Source organism: Chelonia mydas, chromosome 6, assembly GCF_015237465.2.
Source record: "Chelonia mydas isolate rCheMyd1 chromosome 6, rCheMyd1.pri.v2, whole genome shotgun sequence".
Lineage (NCBI taxonomy): Eukaryota > Metazoa > Chordata > Testudines > Cheloniidae > Chelonia > Chelonia mydas.
The window spans coordinates 80,341,988-80,362,188 of NC_051246.2; the positions used below are offsets into that span (position 1 = coordinate 80,341,988).

The 20,201-nt window shown below is 42.3% G+C and overlaps 1 protein-coding gene across 4 annotated transcripts in view; it reads right to left on the reverse strand.

The window, feature by feature from the left end:
* Positions 1–14,506, reverse strand: part of STXBP6 (syntaxin binding protein 6) — a 219,006-nt gene extending 204,500 nt beyond the window's left edge. Inside the window, exon 1 of one of the 4 annotated variants that reach the window (XM_043549055.1) lies at positions 14,486–14,506. The gene's annotated coding sequence lies outside the window, so the exon portion shown is untranslated. Of the gene's footprint in view, positions 1–13,230; positions 14,065–14,215 lie in introns of those variants that run through there. The other 3 variants (XM_007069352.4, XM_043549056.1, XM_037900524.2) reach the window with 3 other exon arrangements.
* Between the last annotated feature and the right edge of the window lie 5,695 nt (positions 14,507–20,201).

The window sequence follows — 20,201 nt, forward strand, 5'->3', positions numbered from 1 at the left end:
CTTGCCCTTGGCTAAAAGGGTTCATCCTGGAGAACAGCCACATAGCTGGGGGTGGGGTGTGCTGCACATCCACCCGAAAACCGCAGCCCCTCCTTTTAAATGTGAAACCCAACCGGCATTGCTTGCTAAGGGAAAGGATGGTGCTGCAGTTTGAAACCATTCCTACATGTTATGAAGGCAGACGAAGCCAACCCGGTGTACCAAAAGGATTACCATGGCTGTCTGGAACCCAAATTCTGTTGCCCAGCCGTTTGTGATGCGTCACCATACCGGCAGGCACACAGTATAAAAGGCAAAATGCGACCTTGTACCTAAACCACATGTGCTGTCTGCTGTGAATTGCTTGATTCACTGTGAAAGAATCTCCCTTTTGTTCTCAGAAATGTATCATCTTAAATTTTACTCTCCATTTTTATCTCCCCCCAGGTGCAAATGTTTCTATGCTCCCCCCCTCATCTCCGTCCCTGAGGTTATCGCAAATTAGAAGTCAAAAAAAAAAACCACGCACTTGCGATTACATGTTTTCCGAGCTCAAGCAGTCCTCCCACACAGCTTAGTGCATGGAGGCATTCAGTGGCAGAGGCCAGGAAAGTATTAAGTGAGCGCGAAGAGTAGAGGCAGGAGGTGATGCTGAGGCTAATGGGGGAAGCAAACTGACATGATGAAGCATCTGTTGGAGATGCAGAAAAGCCAACAAGAGCACAGACCCCACTGCATCCATTGTATAACTGCCTGCCCTCCTCCCCTAGTTCCATATCCTCCTCACCCAGATGCCGAGGAACGCTGGGGGGGGCTCCAGGCACCCAGCCACTCCACTCCAGAGGATGGCCCAAGCAACAGAAGGCTGTCATTCAAACAGTTTTGTTTGGTAGTGTGGCTACAATAAGCAATGTGGCCTTGTCCTTCCCTCCTCCTGCACCACATCCCACCCGAGCTACCTTGTCAGTTATCTCACTTTAGAAAGAGAGAGAAAGAGAGAGAAAGAGAGAGAAAGAGAGAGAAAGAGAGAGAAAGAGAGAGAAAGAGAGAGAAAGAGAGAGAAAGAGAGAGAAAGAGAGAGAAAGAGAGAGAAAGAGAGAGAAAGAGAGAGAAAGAGAGAGAAAGAGAGAGGTTTCAAAACAATAGTTACTTTATTTCCTTTGCCAGCTGTGATTAAATGGGGGAGGGTGGTTGGCTTACAGGGAATTAAAATCAACAAAGGGGGCAGGTTTTCAGCAAGGAGCAACACACACAACTGTCACACTGTAGCCTGGCCAGTCATGAAACTGGTTGTCAAAGCCTCTCTGATGTACAGCTGTGCTCTTCTAATCACCCTGGTGTCTGGCGGCTCAAAATCGGCCACCAGGCGATTTGCCTCAACCTCCTACCCTGCCATAAATGTCTCCCCCTTACTCTCACAGATATTATGGAGCACACGGCAAGTAGCAATAACAATGGGAATGCTGGTTGTGCTGAGGTCTAACCTAGTCAGCAAATGGCGCTAGCGAGCTTTTAAATGTCCAAAGGCACATTCTACCATCGTTCGGCACTTGCTCAGCCTATAGTTGAACTGCTCCTGACTACTGTCCAGGCTGCCTGTGTATGGCTTCGTGAGCCATGGGAGCAAGGGGTAGGCTGGGTCCCCAAGGACTTAACTATTGGCATTTCAATATCCCCAATGGTAATTTTCTAGTCTGGGAAGCAAGTCCCTTCTTGCAACTGCTCGAACAGCCCGGAGTTCCTAAAGATGTGAGTCATGCACCTTTCCCAGCCATCCCACGTTGATGTTGGTGAAACGTCCCTTGTGATCCACCAGTGCTTGCAGCACCATTGAGAAGTACCCCTTGCGGTTTATGTGTTGGTTGGCAAGGGTTACGTGTTCCGTTTATCGCCCCACCACAGATAGGGAACCCCACTGCTGCAAAGCCATCCAGTATGACCTGCACATTTCCTAGACTCACTGTCCTTGATAGCAGAATGTCAGTGATTGCAATGGCTACTTGGATCACAGCAGTCCCCACAGTAGACTTGCCCACTCCAAATTGATTCCTGACTGATGGGTAGCAGTCAGGTGCTGCAAGCTTCCACAGGGCTATCGCCACTCACTTCTCAATTGTCAGGGCAGCTCTCATCTTGGTATTCCTCAGCTTCAGGGCAGGGGAAGGCAACTCACAAAGTCAAGGAAAGTGGCCTTACGCATGCGAAAGTTTTGCAGCCACTGTGAATCACCCATACCTGCAACACTATGTGGTCCCACCAGTCTGTGCGTGTTTGCTGGGCCCAGAATCGGCATCCACTGTATCAACCAGCCCCACGGCTGCCATGATGTCCCAACTGCCACAGCCCTTGCTTTCAGGAAGGTCTGTGTCCATGTCCTCATCACAATCGTCCTCGTGCTGGCATCTCTGAGCCTGGTTCTGCACGTACTCCAGGATAACGCGCGAGATGTTTACAATGTTCACAATAGTAGCGGTGAGCTGAGCGGGCTCCATGCTTGCCGCGGTAGGGCGTCTGCACAGGTAACCCAGGAAAAAAGGCGCAAAATGATTGTCTGCTGTTGCTTTCACGGAGGCAGGGGTGACTGACGACAAGTACCAAAACCACCCTCAATAATGTTTTTGCCCCATCAGGCATTTGGAGCTTAACCCAGAATTCCAATGGGCTGTGAAGACTGTGGAAACTGTGGGATAGCTACCCACAGTGCACCGCTCCGTAAGTTGATGCTAGCCACAGTATTGAGGACACACTCGGCTGACTTAATGCACTTAGTGGGGACATACACAATCAACTGTATAAAATCGATTTCTAAAAATTGACTTCTATAAAATCAACCTAATTTCATAGTGTAGACATACCCTTAGCCTCACAGCATTAGAAGGTTGGGACTTATGGGTTATATGTATAGGATACATTAGAAGGGGAACTTTCTTTCCTGGAAGTTGCTAAAGACCACAAAAGATACAGAAATTCATCAGGTGTGCATGAAAGCAAATGAAGCACCCCGTTTCAGCCTTAAGTTCCAGTTTTCCCAAGAATAGTTGTAGTTAGATTTTTTGTTTTGTAGTTTTGAAGTTGTAGTTAGATTCTTCCCAAGTACTGAGAACACAGCATATATCAAACCCATGTAAGTCTAACTATAATGCTCAGTTCCTGCCTTAGATTAATATACATTTCATTGGGTTCTGTCATCCCTACAGTTTAGAAGGAGAAAAAACACATGGCAGAGCAATGGGAGCCAGTCCATCCAACTTTCATTGAAGGCAACTGGAGTCCTTCCATTAACTTCAAAAAGAGTCAAGTAAGTCAATGCATGTTTTTAAAGTTTCAAATAATGAATTTGTATGTGCATATTTTAGACTCTGGTAAATTGAGAGAGATAATCCTCAGGCAGCTTTCTGAGGTATTCAAACTGGTTTGTGAAGCAGGAAGTAATTTCTAAGACATTTATACATTCAGTCTCAGGTGCCTATTTCAAATACAAATCTTGTTTCTTTACTAGGGTCTTGGAAAGTAAGTACCACTTTACAAATTATTTTATTGGGATAAACTAGTCTTCACCCTGTGATGTGCATTTAAAAAAAAAAAAAAAAAATCAACAGCTGCCAATGTGTGTTGAACCTGGCAGAATAGAAAATTTAAATACACAAATATTGTACACACACATTCATTTTTAAATTGGTGTGTTTTAGAAAAGGAGAAAATTGGAACCTAATAAAATAGTCAGAAGCAAAAAAAAAAAAAAAAAAAAAGATTATTTTATTACGGAATTTAATTTCTGTCCTGAATAAGATAAACAAACACCCGGAGAGTTTTCAAAATGTTCAAGCCACTCATGCTTTTGAAACCTTCAGCAATCACATTTATAAATAGAGTTCTGGTACAGCAATTCCCAGTACTGGTATTACAAAGCTACTGTTAATCCTAGATTTCTATCAGTTATCACGAAGGAGCTAGGATATCAATATCAGACCAGAGCAAAGTATTAGGGTCACAGTCAAAAAGGAGATATGGGGGAAGACAAGCCTGTGCTCTTGAAAACCTCACAGCTCCTGTAATAACCCTGTGATAAGAGATGCTGCCTACAAAACAGTAGGGGATGCCAGTTTTACCTACCGTATATTCTTGTTCATAAGCCAATTTTTTTTAGTAAAAAAAGGGGGTCGGCTTATGAACGGGTATAGAGCAGGAGAGGTGGGACACAGCCCCTCCCCGCAACAGAGGGGGCAAGGAGAGGAAGCAGAGCCAGAAGGAAAGAGGCGGGGCCAAAGACTCTCCGCTTCTGGCCATGCTGCTCTCCCCCCAGCCTCTGAAGCAGTGACCTGACCCCGCCCGCCGGAGTAGGCTGCGACCAAGCCACCTGGCCTGCCGGAGCAGCTCCAGCCAGGCCAGAGACATCCTCCCCTGACCTACCTCAGCTAAGGTGGGAAGGGATGGGATGAATGTGGGGATCCCGGGCTAGGGGTAGGGTCATGTGTGGGGGTGATCACAGGGATTACTCCCCTGACCCCCAGCTTCTCCCACCACCACCAAAAAATTTCCCCACCAGTTGCTGTCCTGGCCCGTTAGGGTAAGCAGCTGGTGGGCCGGGACAGTTTGTTTACTTAGGTTTACCTCCATGCCTGCGGACGCTCGAGGTACACAAACCATCTCTGCCTGCCAGCAGCTTATCCTGATGGCCCAGGAGCCAAAGTTTGCTGCCCCCTGAATTATAGGGTCGGCTTATGAATGGGTCATAAAAAAATTTCCATTTTTACTTATCCATCTTGGGGGGGGGGGGGGGGGGGGTCGGCTTATAAACAAACCAGCTTACGATCAAATATATACAGTAATTTGGCAAAGTATAACTTCAGGCTCCTTACTTTGAAAGGACCACTTCCCGATTTGCATCTCAAGAACACAGGAGTCAAAATGCAGAAGAGTGCCTTTTCTTTTATTTCATTTTTTAAATATCATGTTTGTTTTGTTGTTAAAGGACCCAGATGCTTCAGCAATGGATGCATGCATGTATATAAAGAAATGTAAAGCCATTTTAAAAAATACTTCCTTTACAACAGAGTCAAGATCATGCCATTACCAAGTGTCAGAAAATTCAGTGTAAAGTTGACACCCATGCCAGTGTGAGTTTAAGGGGTACTAGCATCCACGCCAGAATTTCACTGCTTTAACACAGAAGTGTTTACATTATTTTTTAAAAAATATTTATAAAAAAAGCTTTGTAATCTAAACATTATCCTCTAGGGCCTAGCAAGTGCAAATAAATATTCATAACCTACAACAAGGGTAGTCAATAGGCAGCCTGCAGACCAAATCTGGACCGCCAGACAATTTTGAATGGACCCTGAAATCTTTTTATTTACTTATTATCATTATTGGGGGGCTTTATTATTTTCTCTGAAGTCTGGACCTTGACTATACCTTGACAAAGAAACCGGAACCTTGACAAAAAATAACTGACTACCCTTACCAACAGCATTACAAAGCCAAACAGACCAGCACTGTGCTAACGAATAAAAGTCAGACAACAAGACTAATGTAGTTTCAACATGCAAACTGAAGACTAAACACTGAAAAGCAAGAGTATAAAATAGTACCCAAAAAACAATTTCCTTCCTTTATTACTAATTTTTAAAACTCAGTGCAATTGTCACCAAAGGATGTGAAATCTCATGCAACATGCTGGACCTGTTGAACAAATATTACATAATGGAATTTCTGAAATTCCTTTCTGACCCTTCTTGTTTATAACCCAAAACGTGAAAATAATAGTCCTCGTTTTTTTGTCCTAGCTAATGTCATGCAGATATTCTTGTTCGGGTATCAAATCCCTTTTTGAATCCTAGAATTTGTCTTAATATCCTTTTTAAAAAAGCTAAATATAGGAGACCTGTAAATAAGCTGAGAATATACTTATCTCAGGAATCTATCTACTGTTCTCATGGCTTTCGATATTAGAAAGATGCTATAAAATGCAGTCTTATAATTCCATATTTGCCTATTTAGATATTAGTATAATTTGTTGTATTGTATTTAAGTTTACAGTGTTCCTTTTTTTAAAATTAAAAAAAAAAAAAATTAGACATGACAGGCCAGATTCTCTCTTGCAGCTGCGCTCTTCTTGGTGCAGGAATGAGTTCAAAGGGTCCAGAGCCAGTAACGGCTTCCCAATTTTGAGGGCCAGTCTGCACCAGCCCTGGAGATCCATAGAACAGCCCCTCAGCATGCAGAGTAGCACTGTTTCAGTGTCATTTTTAACTCAATTGGTTTAACTCCTGGGTGGACAATCTGATTCTGGTTTGAACCAGGCTTGTTTAGGTTTAGTTCCACACAGTTAGAACAAGTATAAATTAAACAGCCATAAATCAAGCAAACTGAAGTAAGTATCAACAAAGGTGTTTGCACCATTTCAGCTAGACAGGTTTTAACAAACTGCAAGTTTGTTTGTGAACTAGACCTATGATAAACTTCTCTAGATGTGTTTCAGAGTAGCAGCCGTGTTAGTCTGTATCCGCAAAAAGAAAAGGAGTACTTGTGGCACCTTAGAGACTAACAAATTTGAGAATAAGCTTTCATGAGCTACAGCTCACATTTGCTCCAACCCCTCAGACAGAGACAAACACCTACAAGATCTCTATCAAGTGTTCTTACAACTACAATATCCACCTGCTGAAGTGAAGAAACAGATTGACAGAGCCAGAAGAGTACCCAGAAGTTACCTACTACAGGACAGGCCCAACAAAGAAAATAACAGAACGCCACTAGCCGTCACCTTCAGCCCCCAACTAAAACCTCTCCAACGCATCATCAAGGATCTACAACCTATCCTGAAGGACGACCCAACACTCTCACAGATGTTGGGAGACAGGCCAGTCCTTGCTTACAGACAGCCCCCCAACCTGAAGCAAATACTCACCAGCGACCACACACCACACAACAGAACCACTAACCCAGGAACCTATCCTTGCAACAAAGTCCGTTGCCAACTGTGCCCACATATCTATTCAGGGGACACCATCATAGGGCCTAATCACATCAGACACACTATCAGAGGCTCATTCACCTGCACATCTACCAATGTGATATATGCCATCATGTGCCAGCAATGCCCCTCTGCCATGTACATTGGCCAAACCGGACAGTCTCTATGTAAAAGAATAAATGGACACAAATCAGACGTCAAGAATTATAACATTCAAAAACCAGTCGGAGAACACTTCAATCTCTTTGGTCACTCGATTACAGACCTAAAAGTGGCAATTCTTCAAAGAAAAAACTTCAAAAACAGACTCCAATGAGAGACTGCTGAATTGGAATTAATTTGCAAACTGGATACAATTAACTTAGGCTTGAATAAAGACTACACAAAGTAAAACTATTTCCCCATGTTTATCTCCCCCCACACACACACTATTCCTCACATGTTCTTGTCAACTGCTGGAAATGGCCCACCTTGATTATCATTACAAAAGTCTTCCCCTCGCCCCACCTCTCCTGCTGGTAATAGCTCACCTTACCTGATCACTCTCATTACAGTGTGTATGGTAACACCCATTGTTTCATGTTCTCTGTATATATAAATCTCCACACTATATTTTCCACTGTATGCATCCGATGAAATGAGCTGTAGCTCACAAAAGCTTATGCTCAAATAAATTTGTTAGTCTCTAAGGTGCCACAAATACTCTTTCTTTTTTTCTCTAGATGTGGTTTGCAGTGTGTCTGCCTAAGTGTGTCATGCATACAGTTTCTTTGTTTTAATTGAATTCTCTCTTGATTAATAATAAATCTTGTTTGTAATTTAAACACTTGAGTATTATGCTGTCTGAGAATTTCGCACAGATGTAAAACCCCCTATAACTTCTAAAAAGCCACAGTACTAGGAGGGTGTGGTGCAGGCTTCCTTTGAGGTTGAGGATGGAGAGGTCACATATGGAGCAACTGTTTGTGAAAAGTGTTTACCTGCTTAGGGCTTGTCAACACTACAAAATTAAGTTGACTTAAGATAAGTCGAGATACAATTTCTTTCTCCTTCTGTCAGCGGTGCACATCCTCACCAGGAGTGCTTCTACCAACTGAAGTTGTGGGATACTAACAGCTGGAGCCTGTCAGCCCTGCATGGAGCTCACAGCTGGCCCCCACCGAAGCTTAGGTTGTCAGCACAGGGACAGCAGAGGCCCCAGGCGTGAGCCCAGGCGTGGCTGACAGCTCAGGCTGTCGGCACTTGGGGCGGGGGGGAGCGGAGGAAGGGGGGGGGAAAACGGGGACGACATGACACGGGACGGTGTAGCTGTGAGCTCGGGCTGTCAGGGCCAAGGCAGGGGTGGGAGGGAGGCTCCAGCTGTCAGCCCCACTCAGGGCTGACAGCCAACAGGCGATGTAAGTAATAGTGTCCACATGGACACTGCATCCCCGTAACTACATCGATATAAGCACTACACCTGTTGTGTAGGTGCAGTTATGTCGGGGAGAGGGGGAGAATTACTTCAGTGAACGCAGCATTCTAGAGTAGACACTGACATAATTAGGTCAGTCCTTGCGTCGACCTTTAGATAAGATAGGGTATTTTGTCCTATTTTTATGTGCGAGTTCATTCAAGACCACAGTGATTGTCTAGTTTCACCTACATAGTAGAGATGGGGCACTGGATAAGGTTCACTACATGTTCTGATAGGCATAGGACCCCTGGATTTTGAAAGGTGTGTTATAGGGCGGGAGGGCATATCAATTATCATAGCAGTGAAAATACGGTTGCAGGTTTGTCATCTGTTGTTATGGGAGGTCAAAAGCTTGTCTCTCTCACAAACAGAAGTTGGTCCAATAAAAGATATTACCTCACCCACCATGTCTCTTTCATACCTTGGGACCAACACACCTACAACACCGCAAACATGAGGAAGGACTTCATTTATAAAGAAACCTGCTTAAGAATGTGGTAAAACAGAATTTGACCTTAATGCTCAACCATGAAGAATTAGAACATCACAAACAAAAATTATGCCAGAAGTTAATGGAACTGCAGCAACAAGTACACATGAGAGAAAGGAAAGGAAGCACACTTTAATAGATTGCCAAATAAAATGACAAGGGCTTTAAGGAGAAGTTATTGCTCAAATACCTGCATTTTACAAAGGGCCAAGGAGCAAAAAAGGATAGACCACTTTACCTTATGAGTACACTATTTCACAAATCTTGTCATTGTGATTATTGCCCAGTGAATGTCCTTTCCAATTTTACTTCTGCTATATATAGCCTTAACGAACATAGTACCTGCTTTCCTGAAAAAGCACGGTCACTACTGTTGTGGTATCTCAGGTCCAAAAAACATCCTACAAAACTAGTTACCATCCCTAGGATGCTCCTGAGAGAGTTGGACTCAGGGCCTTTTTCTGAACACCCCCATATCTACATGGCCTATGGCATCCTTCAGGGCAGAGCTCTACCTTTTTCTTACGCTGTAGTTTTATTGTACGTCAGAAAAGATTATTTATTGTATGCGGTAAGCCTCTGTTTCCATTTTGTTCTATTCTCCAGAGGTTGTGGGGATTTATCTGGAATATGACATCTATTTTCAAAATATTGGTTTAGTTGTTTTCTATTAAACAGGTGCCTAGAAGAGGTTTAAAAAAAAAAATAAAACAAAGATTTATTAGTAGTGGTAAGATATTGCATTGCCCCCAGGTTGTATATGTAGATCTCAGTTACTTGCCTATTCACAAAAAGTTTAAGTGGAAGTTAAGCTGCCTTATTTACATTCACCAGTACAGATAGGGTCAGTGTGGTTGTACATACAGCAATCCACCATATAGGTGGATTTGTAAACTGTTCAGAGTGTATAGCTTCAAGACACAAATTAATTGGAAGATCTACGAGTGCTTCAACTCACACACCTCTTGAGCTCCACAATGTTGCTAAGCTTCAGAGTCAAGGAAAAGTGGATCCAGGAAACACTTGGATGGCTTTGCCATATACACTATACAGCTTTGCCATATACACGACAGAATTGTACAGCTAATGTGATATCAAGACTACAGCAGCCTTCTGCCTCCTGTTCTACATCAAATCGGGGGGGCAACAAACCAAAGCTGGGATGCAAACGTTTTTGTCCAACACTGCTGAGAACAACCTTAAACAGACTACTCCCTGATGTGCAATCGCCAAAGTTGGGAGGCAGGGAGGGAGGGGAGAGAGAGAAAGAAATCCACCACTACCGTAGATAGCTCCAAGGTCTAAGATACAACCGCATTTGCTCCAACCCCTCAGACAGAGACAAACACCTACAAGATCTCTATTAAGCATTCTTACAACTACAATACCCACCTGCTGAAGTGAAGAAACAGATTGACAGAGCCAGAAGAGTACCCAGAAGTCACCTACTACAGGACAGGCCCAACAAAGAAAATAACAGAACGCCACTAGCCGTCACCTTCAGCCCCCAGCTAAAACCTCTCCAGCACATCATCAAGGATCTACAACCTATCCTGGAGGACGACCCATCACTCTCACAGATCTTGGGAGACAGGCCAGTCCTTGCTTACAGACAGCCCCCCAACCTGAATTGGAATTAATTTGCAAACTGGACACCATTAAATTAGGCTTGAATAAAGACTGGGAGTGGATGTGTCATTACACAAAGTAAAACTATTTCCCCATGTTTATTCCCCCCCCCTCCCCCCCACCCGACCCACCACTGTTCCTCACATGTTCTTGTCAACTGCTGGAAATGGCCCACCTTGATTATCACTACAAAAGGTTTTTTTTCTTCTCCTGCTGGTAATAGCTTACCTTACCTGATCACTCTCATTACAGTGTGTATGGTAACACCCATTGTCTCATGAGAGATAGCTCAGTGGTTTGAGCATTGGCCTGCTAAACCCAGGGTTGTGAGTTCTATCCTTGAGGGGGCCATTTAGGGATCTGGGGCAAAAATTGGGATTGGTCCTGCTTTGAGCAGGGGGTTGGACTAGATGACCTCCTGAGGTCCCTTCTGACTCTGATATTCTATGATTCTATGTTCTCTGTGTATATAAAATCCCCCTACTGTATTTTCCACTGCATGCATCCGATGAAGTGAGCTGTAGCTCACGAAAGCTTATGCTCAAATAAATTTCTTAGTCTCTAACATGCCCGAAGTCCTCCTTTTCTTTTTGCAGATACAGACTAACACGGCTGCTACTCTGAAACAATAATTACAGTTATTCTATCTCGATTCAGCAATGAACAGGCTTTTATTTATTTCACTGTAGAAGAGAACATGTACATAACATGTAGAAAATGGACCTGGCATGTTTGTTTGTGTGGGGGGGTTGATGAAAGACAGGGACAAAGTACACCCCCTTATTTGTTTCTGAATGCTATAGTGTAACCTATTGAACACAACAAACACAATGGAAAATTCATGCAGTTCTCAGGGAACATTTCTCTTTCAAAAGTTCAACTGGCCAAAATATATAAAGTTTGAAGTGTCATGGGATATTACAAAGAACACCAAAAAAAAAAAAAAAAAAACCAATCACATCAAACTCCCTAAACAACTAATTATTTTCAACCCATCGTCTGTTTTCAAGTCAAAATGTACTGCTGAAAAATCATGAACCTCCTCACAGGAAAATAAGTTGAATTGAGTCTGAGCTACAAGAAAAATCTACTTATCTTAGGGCCTTTTTCAGAACACATCATCATGTTATCTCTAAATGCAAACTCTGTAAGTGCATCAAACTTTCATTTTACTGATCAGGATCTTTGCCCCAGAAGGCAAACTGACATACCAACAACTCCAGGAAGTTTGTTTGTAGGACTAATTCTTAGAGATAATGGCTTCCACATTCCCCCCATCACATCCCTCCCTTGGCTGAAGGAGCTGTTAAATTATCCAGTCTTGGCAAAGTGAGGAAAAAAGCTTCTTATTTGAACATCGATATGGTTAAACCATCACAGGGGTTTCTTTTCTGTTTTCTCCTTCAAGGGGAATTTATTTTCTTTTGGTGATGGTGGTTAAATGACATTAGAATAGCTACCTACACCTACAAAGAACACTGCTATTAAGAGGACACAGGAAAATTACAGATATGGAGGGCGGGGAAACTGTCTCTTGCTAAATGTCCAGTGCTGTTTAGTCATCCAATTTAACCAATGCTATGTCTGTTCCTCTCCTGTCACCTTAAGGAGAGAAGAAGAGACACAGCAGGTTTGAGTGACCTCCTCCATAGAAAGAAAAGGAGGACTTGTGGCACCTTAGAGACTAACCAATTTATTTGAGCATGAGCTTTCGTGAGCTACAGCTCACTTCATCGGATGCATGACAAACTCACTCTCCTGCTGGTAATAGCTCACCGAAGATGAGCTATTACCAGCAGGAGAGTGAGTTTGTCATGCATCCGATGAAGTGAGCTGTAGCTCACGAAAGCTCATGCTCAAATAAATTGGTTAGTCTCTAAGGTGCCACAAGTCCTCCTTTTCTTTTTGCGAATACAGACTAACACGGCTGTTACTCTGAAACTCCTCCATAGAAGTATGCTGAAGCCTTGATTAGATATACCTAGCTGAGGAGACTCAGAGTTGTGCACTGCCCATCCTCCAGTTTCAGTAAGGGGAGATGGAAGAGTCTATTCTTCCTTGTGAATAGGAACAGCAGAATACCTGAGGAGGTACCAGCACTCTTTTTGTCAGATGACCTGGGAGGAGAGAGTCTTTTAAGAATTTCTCTGTTAAATTGCAGAGTACTGAATTTGTTAATTTCTTTGTTAAGTTGCAGAGTGTTGATAACATCAACTCTGCCTCACAATAAAGTTAGACAAAGGATAAAATGAAGGCATTCCTGAGAGATAATTCACATGAGCTGAGATGGAGGTTAAAAGGGGACATTCAGGTGACTAACTTAAGCCATAAAATGTAGACAGTGGAGGAACAGAATGACAGAAGTGAGCTCAATTTTTTTATTTTTTTTAATGCAAAAGATTCCACTGCAGTGTGTTGGATCTTAACAGCACCACTGAATGAGGCTTACAAATCTAGTGGCACTGTCCACACTAGATGAAATGGAAAACAATAAACAGACAACATAATTGTGAGCAAAAGTACCTTGACAATCAAGTGTATTGTTTTAACATGTTTTATAAGTAACACACATAAAGCAGTTTAAAACATTATACACTTATTTTTATCCTGATCTTTATCCCTTTAAGAATCTCACCAGTAGCAAATAAAGGAAAATGACCATTTCTAGACCGCATAATCTTTTCTGGAAGAATTCCCTACCTCTACGTTTAACAGCCCTTCTCTGCTATAGGAAAAGCATATTTAGCTACTGAGCAGAAAGATCCCAAGGAAGGAGGACGACGAAGACCACAGGAGCCTTCTCTTCTGCTCTTCTTCTTGGTCCCTCCGCTTTCAAAGCCTTAGAGTGTAAAGGTCAAGGGTAGACAGGCTGAGTCACACTCTGATCTTGGTTACACCAACAGCTCCAGGGACGCTGTCCTGATTTCTACAGAAAGTGCAGCCAATTCCAAACTCTGAGCGGGGGTGCCCACCCCCACGCAAAAATCTCACCCTACCCCAGCCCCCACGCAAAAATCTCACCCCCACCCCGTGAAACCACCAAACAAACACGTAGCAAGAAAAACAAAAGCCACAGTCAGCCACTAGAAACCCAAACGATCAGTCTGTAAATATTTAACTTTTGCTACTGTAAATATCAACACAGGAATGCCATCAGGAACTGGGAACTGTGCCACTGACATCAATGGGAGCAGGATCTGACCCTTAAAAACGCACTATCCCAGGCTGATCTCTCCGCGCCAGAGGCTGATCGCAGCACATAACAATGTGGTTCTCCTAGAAGGAAAGCCGGGCTGGGTTTACACTGGGATGACGAGCCCCAGCCCTTCCACGACTGGCACATGTGGGCTTCCAGAGGCGACTTAATCCTCCACTCTCGGGGCTGCTACTTCTTCATACTTCGCGGGAGAACATCGCCCGGCAGCGTCCGAACCCAGCACACCCAGAAAGAAGCGAAACCAGCGGGGCAGCCGCTCACCGGAGCCTCTGCACCACAAGAACTTCAGGGCAGCTCAGCTGACTGACACATGCTGCTGCTACTATCCGCAAGTTACACTGGAAATAGCAAAGCCTCCCCCGCCCTCCAGTAACTACTGCAGCAGCCACAGCCCTGCCACGCCGCCCTGCCCGCGTGTAACTCCCGGCTGCAGCGGGGCAAAGCAGCAGTGGCCGCGGGCAGACCTACCTTCGTGCCCGGATCCTGCCGCGGCTCTCCGGGCTGCGCGCGCTCTGCCCGCGCTCCGCCTGCCAGCCAAGGGCTCTAGCGCGCCGCTCCCGTACTCGCCGGCGCCTGCCCCGCCAGCCTCCCGCACTCACTCAGCCACACGGAGCCTCAGCCGCCACGCAGCTGTCAGCCCAGAGGCGTGAGTGCAGCCTCACGTGCAGATGCTGAGCCAATCCAGAGCGCGAGGCTGCCCTCCCGCCCATGTGAATTGTGATCGCTCCAAGAGCTTACTTCAGGTTTGGGACTTTCCAGAGGCGGGAGAAGGCGCAGGATCCCAAGTGAGCAGGGTTTTGATCCTGCACTGCATCCTCCTCCCCACCAATGTCCAGTGCAGGCTGGGGGCCAGCAGTTCCCTCTGGAGCAAGAGAGATCGTGTACAATAAAATATAATAATAACTAATGACCAGGATTGAAAGCATGGACAGAAGGAGAAAGAGAATGTAAGGGGGAGTGGAGACAGAAATCTTGGAAAGAAGGAAACAGAGAAACCTTCGAGAGAATTCAGAGTAGCAGCCCTGTTAGTCTGTATTTGCAAAAAGAAAAGGAGGACTTGTGGCACCTTAGAGACTAACCAGTTTATTTGAGCATAAGTTTTCCTGAGCTACAGCTCATTTCATCGGATGCATAAAGTGGAAAGTACCGTGAGAAGATTTTATACATACACACAGACCATGAAAAAATATACATTGTAAGGAGAGTGATCACTTAAGATGAGCTATTACCAGCAGGAGAGTGGGGTGGGGGGAGAGAAAACCTTTTGAAGTGATAATCAAGGTGGGCCATTTCGAGAGAAGAAAGTGCTGATCATTCAATGACAGGTTTCAGAGTAACAGCCGTGTTAGTCTGTATTCGTAAAAAGAAAAGGAGTACTTGTGGCACCTTAGAGACTAACCAGTTTATTTGAGCATGAGCTTTCGTGAGCTACAGCTCACTTCATCCGATGAAGTGAGCTGTAGCTCACGAAAGCTCATGCTCAAATAAACTGGTTAGTCTCTAAGGTGCCACAAGTACTCCTTTTCTTTTTACGATCATTCAATGGTTTTCCTTCCTGGTTTGCACACTGGTGGATATGCAAAAGTGTGTTACATCAATTCTAAGGTATCAAAACTGTCCATTTAACAACAAACAACAACGACAAATCCTAAACTAAAACCAAGTTAGTGAGAAAAGCTAAAGGAAGAGTAATTGCCCTAAAAGGGGTTTATTTCTCAGTCACTCCTTGAAATCAACAAAGGGAAATCAATGAGAGTTAGATGGCTAAATACCTTTCAGGATCTGGGCCTTAAACTCAGTAACGCTGTGGTTAAAAACTGAAGCTGGCCAAAAAAAAATCTATCAAAACTTCTTTTTCCCCAGAAAATGGCTATTTTGACAAAACAGAAATTTTCACAAAAAATGTCCATTTTTGTAAAAGAAAAGTCACAGGTTTTTAGTAAAAAAAGATATAATAGTTTGTTTTTTCAACAGAAACACATTTTAAACAAAAATATTTTTGCTTTAGACAAAATTTCACAATCTGCACTATAGTAGTAGCAGGATGTGGCTTTTATTGACTTCCCAGAAAGGGAGGCTTATTGGTACAGGAGCAGCTTAGAGGAATAGAGTCTAAAGCAAACACATATGAACATGAGTGGCTTCACAAATGAGTTGTATTCAGGGAGGCAAATGGCATGTTTGCAGGGCTGGATCTTAAATATAGAATTAAAAGAATTTTGAAGAGGTGGGAAATCCAAACAACATGGAATTCATTTAGAAAATGTAATTCTAGTTTTCTGTATCATAAGCTTCACAATACTAAATTTGCTGAGAAAAGCTGACATTATATCCACCTAGTGACAGAATACAAATCAGTATGGGAAGGAATTTTTGCCTTATTGAATGAATTCAGGGACTGAATCTTAAACAGCAATGGATAATGTTACGGTAGGAAGACACAGTAACTACCAACATAGGCCTTGATCTTGCAATCTTTTCTGTCTGCATGGAACCTCTGTTCTAAGGTCCACCTGCATGGAACAACTTGCAGGATCAAGACCATATTTTGCTACAGTACTTGTCAAATTACTTTGATTATTAAATGAAAAGATTTGTCCTACTTTTGGGTTGTCCCATGTGACATGACATTAGCATTCAATGTCACCGTGACATCAGTGTCAATTCAATGTTTAAAAACAGGTAAACCAGCTAGAATGAAAATCCTCTTGATCTGTTATCATGTCTATAATGCTAAGAGGGTATTTTGTAATGTTTTCAGTTGCATCTTTTTTCATTTTTTACAGCATTTGAGGAGAGCCAGTATTTAATTATACAGTTTTAGTCAAGAGTTTTATATTTACAATCATTTTATCTAACACTGCAGACTAACAGTTCACTAGCCACTTAGTTCAGTTTTGTTTCTTAAACTACTACATTTCCCACTAACGTTAAGTGAAGTGTAATCATCGATCATTAGAGGGCACGATTGGGTCCTGTATCATTACAATCTGTTAAATTTTAATTAATTTAGGACTCAATCCAACATCCAGGGAATCTATGGAATGACTCCCATAAATTTCAGAGTGTTGGATGGGGGCTGTGGAAAACATCTAGCTGACTCTGTGTTAGACTCTGTAGCAGAACCTCCTCCAGGTGTCTGACCTTCTCCCTTTTTGTACTGAAGACCTGTTATTTTTCATTTGTCCAGCACTGGCCTTCCGTTTTCCCTGTAGTGTGAGGTTAAACTCTCAGATCAGGTCCTTTCTTTCTGAGACTCTCATTGCCAATACAGCCAGATGTTTCCAGCACTCACAGATTTTTATCTAATGCACAGCTTTGGAAGGAAGTCAAGGGCAACTGGCCAGGACTTCCAAAAGGGTAAAGCCACATGCAAAGCCAGACAAAGCCAGACAAAGAAGCTAGCCCTCCTCACATTGCTATAAAATGCAGTATTGCTGACACCAAGAAATCACAAGTCAGGCCTAAAAAAAAATGAGATTTTTTCAAAATACTAGATGATGTATGCTTTTTTATTTGCTTTCTGGTTTTCTAAGCCTTGAAGGTACACCTGGGTCACATTTTCAGACTGTTCTCTTCAACGAGTGCTAGAAACTTGAAAGTGAGGAGCCTAAATACCTTTGAGGGTCTAGACCTTTCTTCTTTTTAAAACAGAACGCTAAGATTTCATGTAATTTCATCATTTCAGGAGCGGAGGAGAAAAACATCAAATATCATGAGAAATGACAGTTCTGAAAATGGCAGTTTTCAGCCCTATTTTACCAGCTCTCTTCTTTTTTCTTCCTTCATTTCTAGTTCTTTTCCTTGTGGGTTCCCTTTACAATTTTTTATGCCACACCTAGGAAGGTGAGTGTTACATTTTATGCTTAAAAGCTGCGTCCCAAGTCCAGCTGCTACTCTTCTCACCCGCAGTCTTACTGCCAGCTGTTACCCATATCTTTCAAATGTTCTTCATTTTTACCTTCATCGTCTATTGACCTTATGGTATCTCACATTCATTAGTTAATTATTGATATCAGAAATGTTGAATCATGAAGCTGAAGTAGTAAGGTCTAGTGCAATGGGAGGAAGTAGGAGATCCCTAGGAAGAAGAGGAAAGATGCATCACTAAGAAGCAATTCGTATTATATAAGTAGCACTGTGGAGACTCTGTGTGCCATTGCACAGCCCAAATAATAGTAGATAAGCAATCTTGTAAAACAAGTCTGCTGTTCCATCAAGGGAATCTGGTGTGGCAGCATCCTAAAACAGAAGAGAGATGCTTCAATACTTTTAATATCAACAAGAATCTAACATGCAGAAAACAGCATTGTTATCCATGATAGTTTTCCCCTGGCACATGATTTTTAAAATCCATATTGTGCAAAATGAAACATTTGCAACATTTAGAATAATCTTTGTCATCTTTTTGTTCCTTCTATCTCCTCACTTTTATCTCCTTCTGCTTACTCTTTCCCCATTTGTATTCTAACTGATGTCCCTAACTGAAAGTTCAGGTATATCCTAACTCTTACCTCCAACTGAACATCAAAAGTGTAACTAAATCTAAGTATTTTCCAAAAAAATGGGCCTGATTCTCCTCTCACAACATTTTTATTGATATAATGCCATTTACCTTCTGGAGTAACTCTGGATTTTGGATAGTATTAAGAGGAAGAGTATGACCCTAAACTTTTCATTATGAAAATCGGAAGAAGGAATGTGATTTGGGTATGAATACGAGCTATGGAAGGCTCTGACTGGCTACCGGTTATAGGTTTTAGAAAATGGAAACATTTTATTGATTCTGATTGGCTCAGCTGTTAATTGCAGGGCTTGCTTTACCAACTGATGGATCTAGGTATAACATTTCTGATTGACAGGGAAGTTTATTATGCATGGCTGTGATGTCACGTGCCTTCTTGACTGATACCTTAACAACGCTTATAATTTGCCCACACAAATTCTAATATGATTTGTAATAAGGTAAGATAAATACCACATAAAATTATATACCATTTGCATGGCACGCCTTTCTGTTAATCATTCCTAAATGCTTATTGTCATAGCCATGTGGAGACACTAGTTATGTATCACTGGTAGAATCTAAATAAGGACATAGACACATGTTTTCATAACAGTTTGTTGCACTTTTATGTTTTGGTTTTTTTGGCTGACTGTATGGGGGTGTCAGAGTTTGTGTCTCAAACACTTATAACCTAATCATTTGAATTCATTAAAAAAAAAATCCTTCCTATCAGTGCAGAGTGGAGGAAAAAGCAGACATTGCTAGACAGATTACTGTAGAGGATGTATTAAATATATGTATAATGTTTGATTGGCTCTGTGGTATCCTTTTTTAAATTATTTTCCAGCTTAACTAATACAAACATATTCCTTTTCTCAGAGGGAGCTGTCTTGTCCAATTGAAAATATGGCTTTGAACTGAAAGAACACTAAAAGTCTGATGGGTATCAGAATTTTTTTGACTCCTTTCAAAAACCTCCTGATTTGTTTCTCATTGTTGTAATGATTGGTCTCCCTTAACTTTTTTGTATTTTTTTTTCCATAAAAATTGCAAAGGAGGTTTGAAAGAGCATGGCTTTTATGAGGAAGAAGGGGCTGCAAATCCAGCCGATGTTAGAAAACATATGGCATATCATAAATACTTGAAAGAAGGGAGAGAGTGTTAAAGTAGCTTTCTTAAATTCGGTAGCCACATTTTATTGGTATGACACTAGTGCCTTCCACACTGCTTCTGAAGAGCCAAGTTTCACTTTGACCTCAATTTTCACAGGTGCAAATGACAACATTAAGATGTCTAACTACCTTTACAGCAGCATATGACAGAAGTCTCAGTGCTACCAGTTGTGCTGACAGCTGATTGCAGGCCTTAGTGGACATTCTTCCAAAAAAAGTTCCTATTTTCTAAAAACCATTTATAAGCCAGACATATAGTCCTGTGAGAAAAAGAAATCCACAGAGAATCATGCTGGAAACGTAATGTTTTAAAGCAAGCTATTAATGCCACCGAAACAATCTTTTATAACCAGTTATATCTGGACAGATCATATCAAAAATCCATAAATGGGACATCATTGCAAGAATAATTCCTGTTGATATCCGTGGGAGTTCTGGATGTGAACTGAAGGCAATATGTTGCCCTAAGTATTAAAGCGATAGTCATGTATACTATGATTGGCAGTTTAAATTCATAATCAAGTCAAATAAAATCTTATCACTTTACTCCTTCTAATCACTGTACAAACTTCAGCAATTTAATTCTCACAACACGCTGTGAAATCAGTATTATCGTCTGAATTTTATAGATGGGAAAGTGAGGTATAGAGATGTTAACAACCACCACAGAACATACCAAGTGAGGTATCTTACGCATGGCGCCACCAAGTGGCTAAACTATATAATACAGTTTAGCATTTAGTTATTGCCCGAGACAGGGCCAATGCTACTCCCT